Raw genomic sequence first — 16,367 nt, forward strand, 5'->3', positions numbered from 1 at the left:
TTTAAAGTTTCTACAATTCTCTCTTTCTAAATGCTTCTGCTGAAAACCCTGAGCAGCAGGATGGGATGATCTTAGTCCAAAAATGAAGACACCCAAGGAGGACAGGGAAATGGGATGGAGAAATCCTGCAGGGAAGGTCAGAGGAATTTAAACATAAACTCATTCACTGTAACCTGAAGTAGTGTTAAAAAAACTGGAACATGCTGGGATTACGGACCTTGTCATTTTCACCCCTTGGTAATTCACCAGCCCACTCTTCCTCCATTACAGATATGACTTAATATGGATCTGTAATGCTTAGTGAATGTAAGGCATTCTCTCTGGAGGTTCAGATTTAACATTTCATGCCCGTCAGTCAGTGTTCTTTGTGGTCCCTTCAGGGCATGGGATGTGTTTCATTTCTTTTTGAATTTACAACAGTATAATGGTTGGGTATATGTCCAGAGTGTTCATAAAATCAGGGGCAGGAAGCAGGGCAGAGAAAGAGGAACCAAACTCATTATCTAGGTGCCTACTATATGCCAGGTATTACTAAATACTTTACATTTATTTCATCTTCACAATAGCCTCATGAGTCTGTATTTATTATGTTCACAGATAAAGCAGCTGAATCCCAAATGGTTAAGTGGCTTGCACAAGGTCACAAAAACCAAGTGGCAGCAACTCTGACGGCCTCATTTAAACCATTCTACAAAGGAAGTAACTGAGCCTCAGGGCATTTATTAAAGTTGCCTGCACCACTAGACAGTTGAGCCCATAATCTCATTCTCATTGGATTTCACCGCTGGAAGGCCACAGGTCCTTACAGGCTTGGACTGCACCACTCTGGAGGATACATGGTCATATCAGCATTTGCACGCTGCCCCTAGAACATTATTTATGGCTACAATCGGTCTAGCTCTCTCTTGTCTCCCCTAGGGCTGCGGAATTGCGAGGCTGGAAGTCCTCCTCGACAGGGTTGAGAGTTTGCAGACAACCCCTGAAAAGCTGGGGCGTTCCGAATTGGCTGAGCGCTCCTCCGGGGAGGGCGGGGAGTTTGTCGAATGTCCCTGGCCGGAATCCCTGCCTCCGCGAGCCGCGAGCTCAGAAGCAGAGAGAAGTTGGAGAGGTCGGGTGGCAGAGGGTTTTAAGAAATCGCGGGCGGACTCCCTTGCCCTGGTCCACTGGACCCCAGAGGACTGTCTCTACTGCGCGTCGGCCGAGTGTGGACGCGTTGTGCGCGGCCTCGCCAGGGCTGGGAGTTTGCAGACCGTCCCTGCCGCGGCCCGCTCGGCGGCGGCCCTGCGGCTCAGCGGCGGCGGCGGCGGCGGCGGCGGCCCCGGGCGCGATCCAGCCCAGGTAGCCGCGCCGCAGGCTCGGGGCGCCGCGATCCCGCGCCCAGCTGCGCCTCGGGCCCTGTGGGCTGGGCGGCGGGAGGGGATCCCGGCTGCTGCTGCTCCTACTCAACAAGAAGGTAAGAGCTGCTGGGTCGGACGATCATGTCGGAGCTCGCCATCCCCGGGGGTGGGGGGAGATGCACACAGAGGGGACCGCGGGGGGATCGGGGAGTCGCACACCGGTGCGCTGGAGAACCTGCACCGGGGGCGGCACGGCCCCAGGCTTTGACTGCCTCCTCTCCGGGGCTGCGTGGGTTCCCCGGCCGCAGCCGCTTTGCGGGACCCAGGAGTGCAGCCGGGGGGCGCGCCGTGAGTCTCCCACCTGCCCCGGGCAGCCCCTCCCAAGGGGAGAATGAAGCCCTCCAGGCCGCGGGTCAAGGAGGCTTGAAAGCTTTCCTTGGACCTGTCCAGAGGAGGCTCCGATGGCACAGGCTGGAGGCGAGCGGCCGGGAATGGCAGATGGGCGCTCGAACCTTGGAGGAGCCCGATGGGGTCACGCAGCAGGCGTGGGCCGTGCTGGAGTCCCGGGGACTCAGGCGCGCAGGGTGGGTTCGTCCATGGGCCAGTGGGGGAGAAGAATGAGGGGGACTGGCCCCGGGCTCCTGGGGAGGAGGGAGGAGGCGAGCAGGCTCTCCGGGCCAGGAGATCAGGCAGGCCCTTCGGGCCCCAGGGCCCCTTGGGGACTAAGGGTTGGACCACAATCCGGCCAGAGCTCTGAGCGCGGCTGCCGGGTCGCTGAGGCTGAGGGAGCAAAGAGCCCACACCCGCGCACACACTCCCCAAGAGCATGCTCAGTGCGATCTTGTGAACTTCCTGCCGAGTAGCGAGCAGCCCTGGCCCCCAGCTCCAAAAGTTGGGGGCGGGGGGGTGCGTGAGTGGGGAGCGCTGTGCCCTCCTGTCGCCCTTCTGTGCCCCTGGCCCCTGCCTCGCCTTTGCCGAGCTCCGGGTTCTGCTCTCTCCGGCCATCCCTGCGGTTGAGCACTGGGGCGTGGATGTCATTCCCTACTCCCCGAGGCCGTGTGGCCAGAGGCCTGGTGGCGCGGCTGTCTGCCAGGTGGATCCTCTCTCAATGCGCCCCTCGCGCGCACAGACCGGGAGCTGCAAGCAGGCTAGGTGGAAGGGGGTGTGTGAGCCTGGGGACGTTCGCGCGCGCACACTCGCTGTCACACACAAAGCCGCGCTTTCCTAGCCACCCTGTCGAAGAGCAAAGGGGTGGCGCTTGCATTGTCCAGCAGCCTTAAGAATAGCCAAGCATCTCTGGGCGGCACAGACAAGGTGATGCTTATGGTTTTCTGAGACGCTAGTGGAGGTCTAAGGCCTCCACTACTTCAGGCTCTGCCGGCCAGGACCCAACACTGGGAGGACGCCAGTGTCTGCAACCGGCCCTGCTGGCCCGGTTAGGAAATGTTGGGCATTACTGGGGCTGTGAAGTTGGAGGGGAGGCAAACTGTTCCTGTGGGCTGGCAGCACATCTGTCAACAAAGTGTTAAGAGTAGGATCTTGTTCTAATGGTCTGTAAGTGGAGAACAAGTTAATTAAACCCAAAGCTCCCCAGCTCTTTGTCAGGACCTGAGCGACTTGGTTGGTTATTACTCCTATCGCATCCCGGATATTGGCCTCTGTCACCCACATTTTGATTCTTGATGCGGGATCAGAACTCTTGTCTGATCCAAGAAAATAACAACCTGGGATAAATCATCTCAGCTCATTCATCTGAAGGGATTTTCACTCCTTTCTTCTTTGCTATAAATTATTTTTGTTCTGATTGTTCAGGGCTGAGATGGACACCCTTAAATTTGTTTGGCAGTATAGGATCAGAGTGAAACTCCCTCCTTTTAGAGGACTTTATAGTTTTCTCCAGTTTTCAACTTAATGTACCTGTGATCAACGTGTTGAGGGGGACCCCTGAAAATCAAGGTGGGAAGAGAGTGACCTTTTTGCCCTTTTAAGGAACTGAACTAGAGGAAGGAAGTTGCTCTGCCAGCCTACTGTTTGTGGTGGAGCTGGGTGTCTGGAGATAGGGCTTGGACATTTTCTTTCCTCTCCTTCTTTTTTTCCAGCCTGAACTTCTGGCTTTTGGACACTGGTGACTAGAATCACTAGGAGAAAGCGTCTATGGACTTTTGCAGGGTTTGCAGCTACCCAAATGACCACCAGACAGTTGGTTTTAAGGTGAACTGCAATGTCAGGAGAGCTGCTAGGCTCTGCCCAGATCTGTCAGTGGTATCTGTGTGCTTTAGTCCCAGCTGCTGCAAAGCAGCTCACTAGCCTTTTGATCTCAGCAGTGTGCATTTCAAGTACTTTGTGTTTGGAAGTGTGAATACTGTACTCATTTATATATATATATATATACACACACATCCGTATACATTTTTATAAAGAAGCGTGTGCATATGTATGTGCATATGCAGAGTTCCTTGGGAGAATCTGGAAGCTGGAAGGGGCCTTAAGAGATCACAAGAATTCAGGTTTTCTCCCTTCTCATTCAGTTTTCTCAATTTAAAAATAACCAACCAGTCTTCTGCTCATCTGGTCTCCAAAGGCATTGAAATGCCAAAATTCTCCCCCCACCCCTGTGGCCCTAACTGGGGGTGGGGAGGGTGGGGAATTGACTCCTTCCCTGAGAAGTATAGCTGCTCAGGACTTGTCCCAGATAGCAAACTGACATTTGACCTTTTCCTTATGTTCCACAGGTTTGGGGGTCCAAGTCACTGCAGGGTCACAATGGAATAAGTTTTGTCAGGAAACACATGGGTGCCCTGCCGAGATGCCTGGAAAATCACAAAGAATAGTCATCAGTACCCTCTGGGCTTGGAAGTGTGTACCCTCTCTCACTCTGTGATTATCCTGACTGGGATTTTACCCGATTCCAAGAGGCTTAAAGAGCACCAGGGATTCATTTTCTTCTCTCCTGTCCTCCTGTTTGTCCTGTCCTCCTGGCTCTATTGAGGGGTGGGGGGGCTGGGTGGGGTGGCTGTCTATGTTGATGCTATTATAGTGAGTCTCAGGAAAGTGGTTCCTTCAGGTTTGTCTCTGGGGGTTGCTATGGTGACTGACAGTTTGTAGAAGTATGTATCCTGGTGCCAGGTGAACAGGTGATGGATAGTTTTGACTGAAGGAAAGTAGGTATGTTCCAGAATACAGGTACTTTAAAAAAAGGGAGGTAAAGATTTTATATTTCGTAGGGGCAGAATTGCCATGTAGGTGACAGTGGAGCATTTGGAACTTGTCAGTGCAGGTTTTACCAGGCTGCCTTTAAAGTTAATAATTGCTTTGAAGTATAGAGTCACTCCTAATAGTCCGAAGATGGCTCTACTTTGAAATTTCTGTTGAAAATTCAGTAAAGATCTTCTCGACCCTTAAAGTTTTATAAAGTTTCTCAGCTAAGCTATTGTCCTGTATGCACTTGACAGCCTGTGTCCATATCACTAACACAAATACGTGCGTGACCCTGATGTTGTCTGTAAGTGCACTCAGTATATATCCAGTCTTTACCAGGTGTCATGCATTCTGCTGCTGCTTAGTATGAAGATGTCCTTTCTCTGAATTACCTTCTCACTTTTAATTTATCTGACCTTCTCTTTCAGTGTGTTAATGCAAACTAATAGCTAATAGCTCTTGGAAAGCCGCCAAGGTGAGTCCCAGGAGCCTTTAGTACTGCCACCATGCTCTCAGCCGAGAGTGGGGACTTAAGCTGTGTTTGCCCATTTAGGCTATTTTATTTTTTCCATTGCCAGAATTAAATGGACCTTTCTCTGACTTTGTTCTGTATGTTGTATGCATGCGTAAGAAGGGTTGAAGGAATCGACTCTCTTGTCTACACACACAGCCTTCTGGAATCAGAGCAGGGCCTTCCTCTTGGGGCTCTTTGTCTAGCCTCGAAAGTCTGGAGAGGCAAGGGGTGTAAGCTATTGAGTCAGGTTTGGAGGGAGCAGTTCTCCTTGGAAATTGACACTGTCTCTTTGTCACCTCCACTGCCAGGCCCATGTTAATGCCTGCTGGACCTTGGCCCTGTGAGGATGGATAAGGAATCTACCACTGAGCTACATGCCCAAACTCCCCTTTCCATACATATTCTTTTTAAATTTGGTTTTGAGACAGGATCTTGCTAAGTTGCCCTGGCTGACCTTGTATTCACAGTCCTCTACCCTATTGTCCATGAGTTCAGAGGTGAGGTGTAGCCCAAATATTATATTACTAGTAAGAGTTCAGTATTGCTGTTTGCAATATACTTAAGAAGTCAGCCTTACAGTGTTATCCCTAGAATATGTTTGCAATATACTTAAGAAGTCAGCCTTACAGTGTTATCCCTAGAATAACAAGAGCTTACTTGTTTGCTTCCTCTGTGGTTGTGGCTGGCCCTGGAGGTGTACCAGCCCCTACTCCTGTCTGAGCTCCTTAGTGTTGTACTTCTGCACACGAACTGCTTATGGGTCCTGTCATGCTGGTATAAAATGCTTTTTATAAGTATCTCACACAGAAAAGTCTTCCACTCTGACAGTTCTGGTTCTTTTCTACATCTCTGTCCCTGCCATGGAAGTATGTTGTAATGGTGATTGTCACAAAGATTATATGTCTTGGTAGAAAAATGTCAAGAACAGGTAATCAAGAAAATAAGAATGATAACAATGAAAAAGATTTATCTTCCATAATTGACATTAGTCTCCATGCTTCCATTGTATTATCTCATTTAATCCTTATTACAACCCTGAGGCATTGTTGCTCCTAGTTTTTATACATAGAAAGACTGTAACATGCAAGGTCATGAAATCTGGCCAAAGTCTTGAACAGCCTCAGGAGGCAGTGTGAGGATTTGAACCCAGAACCCATGCAAGCTGGACCATGTCTAGTTACTAAGGCTGTCAAGGATATCATATACTTAGCAGGGCCTCCTTTATAATCCCAACCAAGAAGTCTTAAGACACTTGGGGTTTGGAAGGGACAGCAGTGGAGTCCTTCTGGATCCCCTTCCTGTCTAGCTGAGGACACAGACCTGCAGAGAGGATGACAGACTTGCTTACCAGCAGGTAGAAGTGGCAATGCTGAGCCTCAGCCCTGACCCTGGGTCCCCTGGAAACAATTGATATCAATTGTGTGCCTGCTTTGTTTATAGAGATGTTCCGGGAAGAGAATGTGCTGGACTTCTGGGTCTTCCTAGAGTCCCCAAGTGGACTCACATCCAGCTTCACTTTGGAATATGGTGGGGGAGCAAATATGGGAGTGGCACAGTTCTCCCCCTCCTGGGCTGGGGATACGTAGGTGATTTATGTCCCTTTGAGTGATATGTTTTCTTCTTGCTTTTCCTGTGCAATTTGACATCTTGTTTTGCCAGGGATTGAACCCAGGGCCTTCCACAGGCTAGGCATGTGGCACTCTACCACTGAGCTACATGCCCAAACTCCCTTTACCACAGCACAGAGTGATGTGGCAGTGGTGTCAGAACTGTTCCTGAACCAACTAGTAAAGGTTGCCTGTGAAGGCAACCCCACAGTATGAGGCATCCTAGAAAGAGCGCAGAGGCCCTGCAAGATGTTCCTCTGACCCCTGAGATCACCCACTTGGTGGAGTTTTGCTGCTGGGTCTACCAGTGGGCTCCATTTCCTTTCCTTCTGGTCCCTTCTTGTGCTTAGGAATGGATCCGGCATCAGTTCTCTCACCTGCTCCTGACATCAAAATGTTTCTGTTCAAGGAATAGAACTTAGCTGCTCAAGGGGTTTGGAGTTCCTTGAGCAGCTCTGTGGTTAGGTCCTACTCCAAGAGTTAAGTTCAGTCATGAAGACAAATGCCAATGTGAATACACGGAGTCAGTCTGTATGACCACTTTGGGCCTCAGGTTGGAAAGTAAGGGGGTTGAATGGACTCCAGAGATCTGTTCAGTGCTGATGTTGTCTGATTCTACACCTCTGGCAAAAATTCCCTCAATGAATTAAAAAAAAAACAACTAAAAAAAGATTGAGAAAACATTCAAGTTACTTTTGTTCTTGTATAAACTCCCTTTAGCAGACAGTGAAATGCTTACCTAAGAACCAACCCTTTATTATCACTATCTTTGGGGATGTTTACTTTTATATGTTTAGAAATGAAAAGCCTTGGTCCTGTATCTCAGCTTAGAAATAACCTCCCTTCCTCTAGTGAAGCAGTATTTTTCCCTGGGGAAATTGAAGTCCAAAGACCAGAAGATGATCGGGCTCACAAAATTCTGTGCCACAGCATCCTGGGAAATGTGACTCTGCATTGACACAGCCACCAGCCGGGCCAAATCCTGTTTACATGACTTCTATGCTTCCCTGTGAAGCAACTACGTTTAAAGGATAAGGGTTTTATATCAGTCTCCTTGCAGCTGACTTTTTTTTTTTTTTTTTTTTAGGCAATTTGTTATTTTCAACTCTGATTTTTTTTAAAAAACTTACTAGTATTCATAGCAATGAGTTTTCTAAATGACCAATTCTTTATGTTGCACATCTTCTTTAGGGAAGCACTTTCTGATGCCCCTGTTAATCTCATCTTTCATCTTTCTGTTTTCCTTTGGTACCTTTGTTAGTATTTCTGTTTGATATATTTCTTTCATTCCCTCTCTGTATATATATAATTTTTTCTTTAGGTACCGGGGGTGGAACCCAGGGGCACTTTAGCACCGTCTTTTTGCTGTTGTTTGTTTTTTAAATTTTGGAACAGGGTCTCACTAAATTGCAGAGGCTTGCCTTGAACTTGTGATCCTCCTACTTCAGCCTCACAGTCACTGGAATTGCAGGCCACACCACCACACCCAGCTTCCTCCACTATAATTGTTAGAGCTAGTAGAGGTAGAGGCAGCAAAATGTGGGGGGCATGTAGGGGAAGGGGAGCTTTTTTCTATCTCCTCTCCTAGTAAGGTACACTGTGAGGTCTCTGTAGTCCTCTGTGAGACCCCTGCAACACAGTATCAAGCCTCTCTGTTGCTTTCCCCCTTTTATGCAATTTTCTACTCTCCCCTAAGAATGATACATCCTCCCTACTTCTCTTTGATTTTTAATCATTGTGCTTGCTAGATGTAAAGGTGACATCCATTGTTAAGTGGGCAGTCTACACTGTACATTGTTTTGTAGGTGCAAATGTCATTCTCTTGGGTAAATACAGTCAATTTTCTTATCTATAAGTTCACCAAGCCTTATTTGTTATTCAAATGTTCAAAAACTCCCACAAGGGCAAATTTTTCCCCCCACTAGGCTTGTTCCAAAAAAAACAAAACAAAACAAAACAAACCCCCCCCCCAAAAAAAAAAAAAAAAAAACAAAAAAACCCACATCTAACCCAAGAAATACACAGAGAAGAGTTTGGAACTCGAGTAGGCACAGACTGGGAGCTCATTGCCTGGCACAGGACCTGGAGTACTGGAGTCAGGAGAGAAGCCTGCTGGTGGGGCTGATGAGTGAACCCCAACTCTGGCTGGTGAGGCCTCTGAGCTGGGCTGCTGTGGCCCTGTGGGCTGGCTCTGTGCTCCTGGACCCAGCTTCTCATCTGTCAGTCAGCTTCTCCTGTCCTGGGGGTGTGGGAGGTTTTACTAGTGTATCCTTCCCGGGAACTCTAGCTTCTCTAATCTATCCTTACAGATATTCTTAGGTGTGTTCCTAATTTTAAGGTCCTATGTGATCTTTGTGCCTCTATAAAGTTCTGTTTTTCACAAATCACTCTGTGAACTTTTTGTTGACATCTGCCTCATTCACAGTGCATGTAATACATGGGCTCATGAAGATCAACAGATTTAAACTCCGTGTGTGTGTGTGTGTGTGTGTGTGTGTGTGTGTATGTGTGTGTGTGTGTGTGTGTGTGTGTGTTTTAATACCTAACCAGGGGGGTTATTACCTTATTGTCATCTACAAAAAAAAAAAAAAAAAAATGGAGCAGTAAGTGTTGGAGTTCAGATCTGGAATAGCATCATATAAATGAAATCTCCAGAGTTTCTGTGGAAGACTTTATTAGTGAGGCCTTTCCCCTAGTCATAAGTAGGGCTGCTTAGATGCTGAGGACGATGATTTTTATTGTTCTTTCCTATAAAGTGTACTAAAAGTTTTTCCATGATATCCTGAGTTGCTATTTCTATCAAATTGCCTTTTCTCCAGCTGCCCCTAAAATCAGAATCAGAAACAGCTTCCATTTTTGATGCCATGTCTAGTTAATATTCTCAAAGTTCCAGAAATTCTTCTTACCAGTCCTGTTGTTTCAAGAGGGACTTTTCTTTCCTTTTTCTTTCTTTTTTTTTGGGTACTGGGGATGGAACCCAGGTGTGCTTAACCACTGAGCCCCATCCCCAGCCTTCTTTTGTATTTTATTTAGAAACAGGGTCTCACTGAGTTGCTTAGGGCCTCGCTAAGTTGCTGAGGCTGGCTTTGAACTAGCTATCCTCCTGCCTCAGCCTACCCAGTGGCTGGGATTACAGGCTTGCACCACTGCACCTGGCTAAGAGAGACTTTTCTGCTTCCTCATTGTTAGATTACATCATCCTTGTATTGCCGTTGTAACAACCACAAACCCAGGAGCTTAAAGCAACACTCAGTCACTTTTAATTCTGTAGGTAAAAGCTCTAACGGGAGTCTCACCAGCTAGCATCCTTTCTGTTGGCTCCGTGGGCAAATCCATTTCTTGCCTTTCCTAAAATCTAGGGGTTGCCTGAATTCCGAGCATGTGTCCCCTTCCTTCAGCACCACCAACCCTGAGCTGAGTCCTGTGCTCTGCCCCCATGCTGGTACTCTGGAGAGAGCTGAGAAAGGTTCTTTTCTTTTATGGATCCAAGTGATTAGATTAGACCAATCAGGATAATCCACGGTAATCACCCCATCTGAAGGTCCTTAATTTAATCACATCTGCCTTGTAGGGTAATATGATCGTAGGTCCCAGGGATTCTGTTATGAATATCTTTGGGGGACATGTTTGTGCTTACCACAGTCCTCAAAATTCTTTGAAAGGAAATGATTCTTTACCCTTTATGAAAACTAGCTTTTTGTGAGTGTGTGTGTGTGTGTATGTGTGTGTGTGTGTGTGTGTGAAGGTGTTTAACTGTTATAGAAAATTTACCTGTTTCCTCATTCCTCTTTTTGAACATAGTCACACCAACTGTTCGCAAAGCATTTTAGTATCTAAATAAATTTTGAGTTCTGCTAAGGCCAGAGAGAGAGCCAAGTACTCTTACATGTCACATAGTATGTAATTGTCCCTGAACCTTTTATTATAATGAGTAAACGGAGGAGTGAAGCAAACTTGTTCAGGGTCACATAGCCAAAAGTGGAAGAGCCAGGTTACAAAAGCCTGCGTTTTAAAGCTGTTCATTCTTTTCACTCTGCTTTTCTGCCTTACAAGTGATTATGAACAAATAAAATGAGCAATAGTAATGGAAAAACCTGAAATAATGTCAGATCTCTCTGCTTCTGCCAAGGTGATAATAAACAATAAATATCACTGGTGGTAGATTGATTGCACTAATGGCTCTGATTAATGGCCTGTCTATAGCCACATTCTTCCCCCAGTAGCTTTGTAGTACTGCTTCCTTCCCGTTCCCCACCCCTGGTATTGGTTATGTGACTTGCTTTGATCAATGGAATGTTAGTAAATACTGTGTATAAACAGTTTTAAGAGCTCCTATGTGTTTCTGATTGGCTTTGTCAGTACTGGGTTTGTTCTCAGATCTCTGCCCCTACCATGAGAATATGCCCAGACTAGCCCAGTGGGGTGAGCCAGGATATGCCAGCTGATTCCATCCTAGACCATCCAGCTTCTTTCTGACCCATCAGCTGCTCACAGTCTCCTGAGCATGTCTGGCCTAGATCAGCTCAGCCTGGCCTGTGTCAGCAGAATCACCCGTCTAACCTGTACCTTTGTGTACAAACATGTTTGTTTTAAGCCACTGAGTTATGGAGAAATTTGCAACAGTTGATACACAGCTCCTATTAGATATTTGAAAAACATGAGAGGTAATTTTAGTGTCCCCTGGAAGATCATTTTGTATTAGTTGTAACTAATTAATATTCTTTTAAGATTATAATTTTAGCTGTATGAATGTCCCATGATATCTGCTCTTTCCCTGTTTTTAAATTCTCACCAGTTTCACTCAGAAGCAGACTCTGTTCTTGAACAGTTAAGAAAGATTTTTTTTTTACTCCATATGCTATTATTTTTTAAAATATATTTTTATGTGGTACTGAGGATCGAACCCAGTGCCTCACATGTGCTAGGTGGGCATTTTACCACTGAGCCACAACCCCAGCCTCAACAATGTATTTTTTTTCAAATCTTCTATTCTGGCAGCTTTTGATTTGAATCTATAGTAACACATATATTGACTCAGAATTCACATATGGAACAGCAAGTAAAGTTTTACGAAACAGTACTTATCTTTATTAGTATGATGTCCTCCAATATTTTCTAGTCTCTTTTTATTGCTTTTAAAAAAAATGCTGGTCAGGGATCAGCAGACTATGACCAGCTGCCCCTGTTGTAAATAAAGTTTTATTGGAATGGGGCCCTCCCATTGTTCTTGTATTGCTTATGACTGCTTTCACTTGACATTGGCAGAGATGAGTCATGGTGTCCTTGCCTGAAGTGCCTGATTTATTTTCTGACCCTTGAAGGAAAACTTTTCTGACTCTTGCACTGGGATGATTTTATAATCTCTCAGTTGGTTGTGACTCTCCATTTGGAAGTGACCCTGGGTACTTCTAATATACTATATATACAGAATACTAACCCGTCAACTATGCCATACTCAAACTTTTTCTATTTACTTAGACCCAGCAGTTAAAATTTGCTATTTAACATTATACCTGATTGGCTTGCTTGGGAAACTTTTCAAGCATTTCTAAAGTGTTTGATTATAAGTAGTGTTGTGCCTCCCCCTTTTAATTTAAATAAGGCTTTCTAGTGGAAACTAATTGGAATTAAAATGGACACAAATTCCATTCAAGTGCTAGTTATTTATTCATTAGATTCCAGCAGGGCCTTTTTTTTGGTGATATAATGGAGTCCATTAGTGGAAGAGGTAGAGAAACAGTGATCCTGCCTTCTTTTAAGAACATCTCTGGCAAATGATCCTTATTGCCACATTTCTGAATTGGGGTGGTAGTATTTCCGAGCATAATACAATTTAGAGACATTAAATTATGAACTTTTGCAGCTGAACAGATTTTAGGAAAAAAAAAAAATTTTTTTTTTTCACTCAGACCTAATTGGGCCCTTAAAGGCCAACTTTCTTTAATACCTACATTTTCCAAGCCTGTTAGGAAGGACGATATGGTTATTTATGTTGTGTGGCTCATGGAATTGATGAGCAAGAGCTGAGGCAGAAACGACTTCAGAATGATCTGGATATGTCTTTTTAGAATCTGAAATGCCAGATGAAGAGTGGCCACTGACTCATTTCTTTTATGGGCAGTGAGGGTAGAATCAAAATGGATGAGGTTTGACGATAGCATGAAAAGCTTAGGTAAGATCTGAGGGACCTTCCTCAAGAAACATCGCTTCTTTGACAGCCGAGTAAGTTCCCTTGAGCATTTTTGTTGTTGCCGCTGCCCCCTTAGTTCAGGTGGGTGGCTTTGCCTCCAGGTGGTTGGGTGTGTATAATTAATAAGGATTCTTCTGGGCACCAGCAGTAGAAACCTGTTGGGGCTTGTTGCAGCCAAAGTGGAGAATTCACATCAGGGACTGGGAGAGGTTCCAGGAGCCACCCGCATCCTGGGATCTAGGCTCCTCCTGCTTCCATCTGCCTGGCTGCTTATTTTCTCTCCCTACTCTATTCCGCTTTTCTTGTCCCAAGGGCAGAATTCTGGGTAAAGGTACCTGCTATACAAGTCTAAGCTTTCTCTTGCAGGCACTCTTGCCTGCCCCAGTCACCCAGGGAGTGTCCTCTTTGTGCCAGCTTGAAATCACTCAGAGGTAGGCAGGGTTAGGACCTAAAGATAGGACTCTGGTCTAGCCTCAGACCCAACAGTGTGGTTATAGGCATTTCAGAAATGTGTGGGGGCAATTTTCATTGTCATTCCTTGAGAATTGCTATAGCACTTACTGGGTGAGGACCAGGAGGGCTGTGTTAGTCAGCTTTTTATCACTCTGACCAAAATACCTGACAAGAACAACTCAAGAGGAGGAGAAGTTGGTTTGGGCCACGTGGCTTTCAGAGGTCTCAGTCCATGTCAGCTAGCTCCAAGACAGAAACATCATGGCAGAAGGAAAGCTGCTAAACTCATGGCAGCTGGAAAGCTGGGAGAGATGGGTTGGGGGAGACCAAGATGATGGGACCACAGATAGACTAAACCCAGGGCATGACCCCCAGTGACCTACTTCCATCTATTTGATGGATTACTCCACTGATCAAATGGATTAATCCGCTGATGAAGTCAGATTCCTCATTATCCAGTCATTGCCTAAAAATCTACCTTTGAACCTTCCTGCCTTGAGGACCATGCTTTTTAACACATGAGTTTTTTGGGGGGACATTCCAGATCCAAACCATTATAGATGTAAAACATCTATGTGGGAAGAACAGTCTTGTGCCACAAGCTGTATGCTACAACTAGGTTATCATGGGCAAGCAAACCTCAATCTACACCTAACTTCCATATAAACATCATTTTTGTACATTTTAAAAAGGCATCGGCTTTTCCAGTCAATGAAGAAAAAGATTGCTCCCTGTTTTGTTGGGGAAGTTACCCTTGGAGATTCATACCACCCATATAGCATTACCTCATCTGCGATGATTTTATAACCTCTCAGTTGGTTGTGACTCTCCATTTCACATTTACATTTGCATCTGGACCCCCCCTTTTTAACATAAAGTGCAGACATCTAACAATGCTTGCCGGGGTCCAGCCCCAGCGGGGTCCAGGGAGTCCTGAAGGAGGAGTGGCGTCGGCGAAATGATGAGACAGGAGTCGTTCCGTTTGAGCAATCTCCAGAGAGAGAGCTAAAGCAGCTTTTCTCTGGGCCCCCTTTTTATTACAATTTTTCTCATCATTATAGATTCACAATACGTCATTGATTATATAATTTAAAACTTTGCCAAGACATGACATTTCCTTAACCATGATTGAGAGCACACCAATCTACATTCTTTCAGGATATGACCCCCAGCCATACAATCATCAAAGTACAGAATCATCAATAAAACACGTCACCAATTTACATCCTTCAGATTTTTCCAAGATTTACTATTTTTCCCAAGATATGTTATTTCCTTATTAACTGATGCCAAACTACATAACCAGACTCTAAGTCTTTAGCCAATCATTAACCTAAAGTACATTTGTACTTTATTTCTAATTCAAAATTCCCATCTAAAAAAGTCCCTTTAAATCTTATATTTAAAATATCCTAAAGTTTATGAATCATCCTTAAAACATATCAGAAACCTATACAACTAAAGACTTAAGAATTTCTAAACTTAAGAATCTAAATAAAATAATATTTTTAACATTATTTTAAAACTGTGTCTTATAAACCTATTTTAATTGATTCCTAAATTTATTTTCATAAAACTGGTTGAGCTGCTTTCTCGAAGAGTTTCTTTGTTTCTCAGTCAAGGTACACTAGTTCTCAAAGAGTTTGTTTCCCAGTCAAGGTGCACTAGTTCTCAAAGAATTTATTTTTCAGAGGATGATTGTTGTCCATTATTAGGTTTGTCCACAATGTACTAAGATAGAAGAATAGCCTTTTACTTTGTCCTTGATATGCTGAGGGGTGGGTAGAACGGCCTCCAAGGCATGAACTACCTGTTCTGTTCTAGCCATCTGAAATTTAATTTGTTTGGCATTTAACATACTCATGCCTCCTGTGAGAAACATAAGCATGAAAATTCAAAGTCCCAATTACATAAAAAAGGGTCTCATGGTTTCGGTTACCCACCAACCAGTGTGGCTTTGCCAGCATTCATCCTCACTGTGACCCTGTCAAGACAGTGGGAGAGCGGCTTTGCCAACACTTTTTCTCACTGTGACCCTGTCAAGACAGTGAGTGGGGGATCGCCTCCACCAATTCCCCCTTTTTTATTTTTTAAATGAAGTAACTTTAGTTCCAGATGGGCTGAACGAATTTGACGACTCAGCAATCTGAACAGGACTGGAAGGACAAAAATAAGGACAAGAATAATTAAAATACTTAAACCACTATTAATTAAAATAGAAAATAAAGTTTTGATGGAGACTAAAGAGTTTAATTTGGAAACAAAAGTGTCAGCTAATTCTGGAATGGTTGTTTCTGAAATATGTGCCTGGCTAATGTCTTTAATTTTTTCCTGTAATTTATCTATATCTAGAGTTAAGTTAGTGTTTTTCCATAATCCTCGTAAATGACATTGTATCTGAGACCATGTTTTTTCAGAATAGTTATATGTGTGAGGAGTAACACAAATCCATTTATATTGAGAATGACATCTAGTTGTCATTCGAGTTTTTATGTTTTGAATTTGATTACCAATGTAAAGGACAGCCTCTTCTAAAGCATTAACTCTAGCTTCTAACTTTGTATCTATATGTTCCTGAATCATAAGTGCAGTAGAAATATTTTTTGACAACTGATTTACATGATGAGCAGTATGAACTTCTTTAACTAATGCAGTGGTGGAAGCAACTATGGACCCTATTATACCAATTAATGTTGAAATTCCTAAAATTAAGGTAGCTACAAAACGTTTAGGTCTAATTAAGGCTTGATTAACTGAATCTAATGCTTGTAACCCAGGATCATCATACCAAACAGAATCTAATTTAACAGGCAACATAACATAAGAAGGTTTATGTACAATTAAAATATGATTAGATGCTGATATGTTAGGATCAATACAATTTGTTAATGTACAACCTTCACAAACAACATCATAAGTTTCATCCTCTAATTTTGAAATCTTTAGTGTTCCTTGATTTTTAAGTAATATTGTATAAGGGGATCCTACACAAGCTGTAACAAAATGACTTTCATGTACTAAAGAAGGCCTAATCATATGTATTATGTCTAAAGAAGCCAATAATCTGT

The 16,367-nt window shown here is 44.4% G+C and overlaps 1 protein-coding gene across 1 annotated transcript in view; it reads left to right on the forward strand.

Moving 5' to 3' along the window:
* The first annotated feature begins 1,309 nt into the window (after nucleotides 1–1,309).
* The window catches only part of Mgat5 (alpha-1,6-mannosylglycoprotein 6-beta-N-acetylglucosaminyltransferase), a 338,013-nt gene continuing 322,955 nt past the window's right edge, over nucleotides 1,310–16,367 (forward strand). Inside the window, exon 1 of the mRNA XM_076866214.2 lies at nucleotides 1,310–1,453. The gene's annotated coding sequence lies outside the window, so the exon portion shown is untranslated. The remainder of the gene's footprint in view (nucleotides 1,454–16,367) is intronic.

This window comes from Callospermophilus lateralis, chromosome 9 (genome assembly GCF_048772815.1).
Source record: "Callospermophilus lateralis isolate mCalLat2 chromosome 9, mCalLat2.hap1, whole genome shotgun sequence".
In the NCBI taxonomy this organism is placed as follows: domain Eukaryota; kingdom Metazoa; phylum Chordata; class Mammalia; order Rodentia; family Sciuridae; genus Callospermophilus; species Callospermophilus lateralis.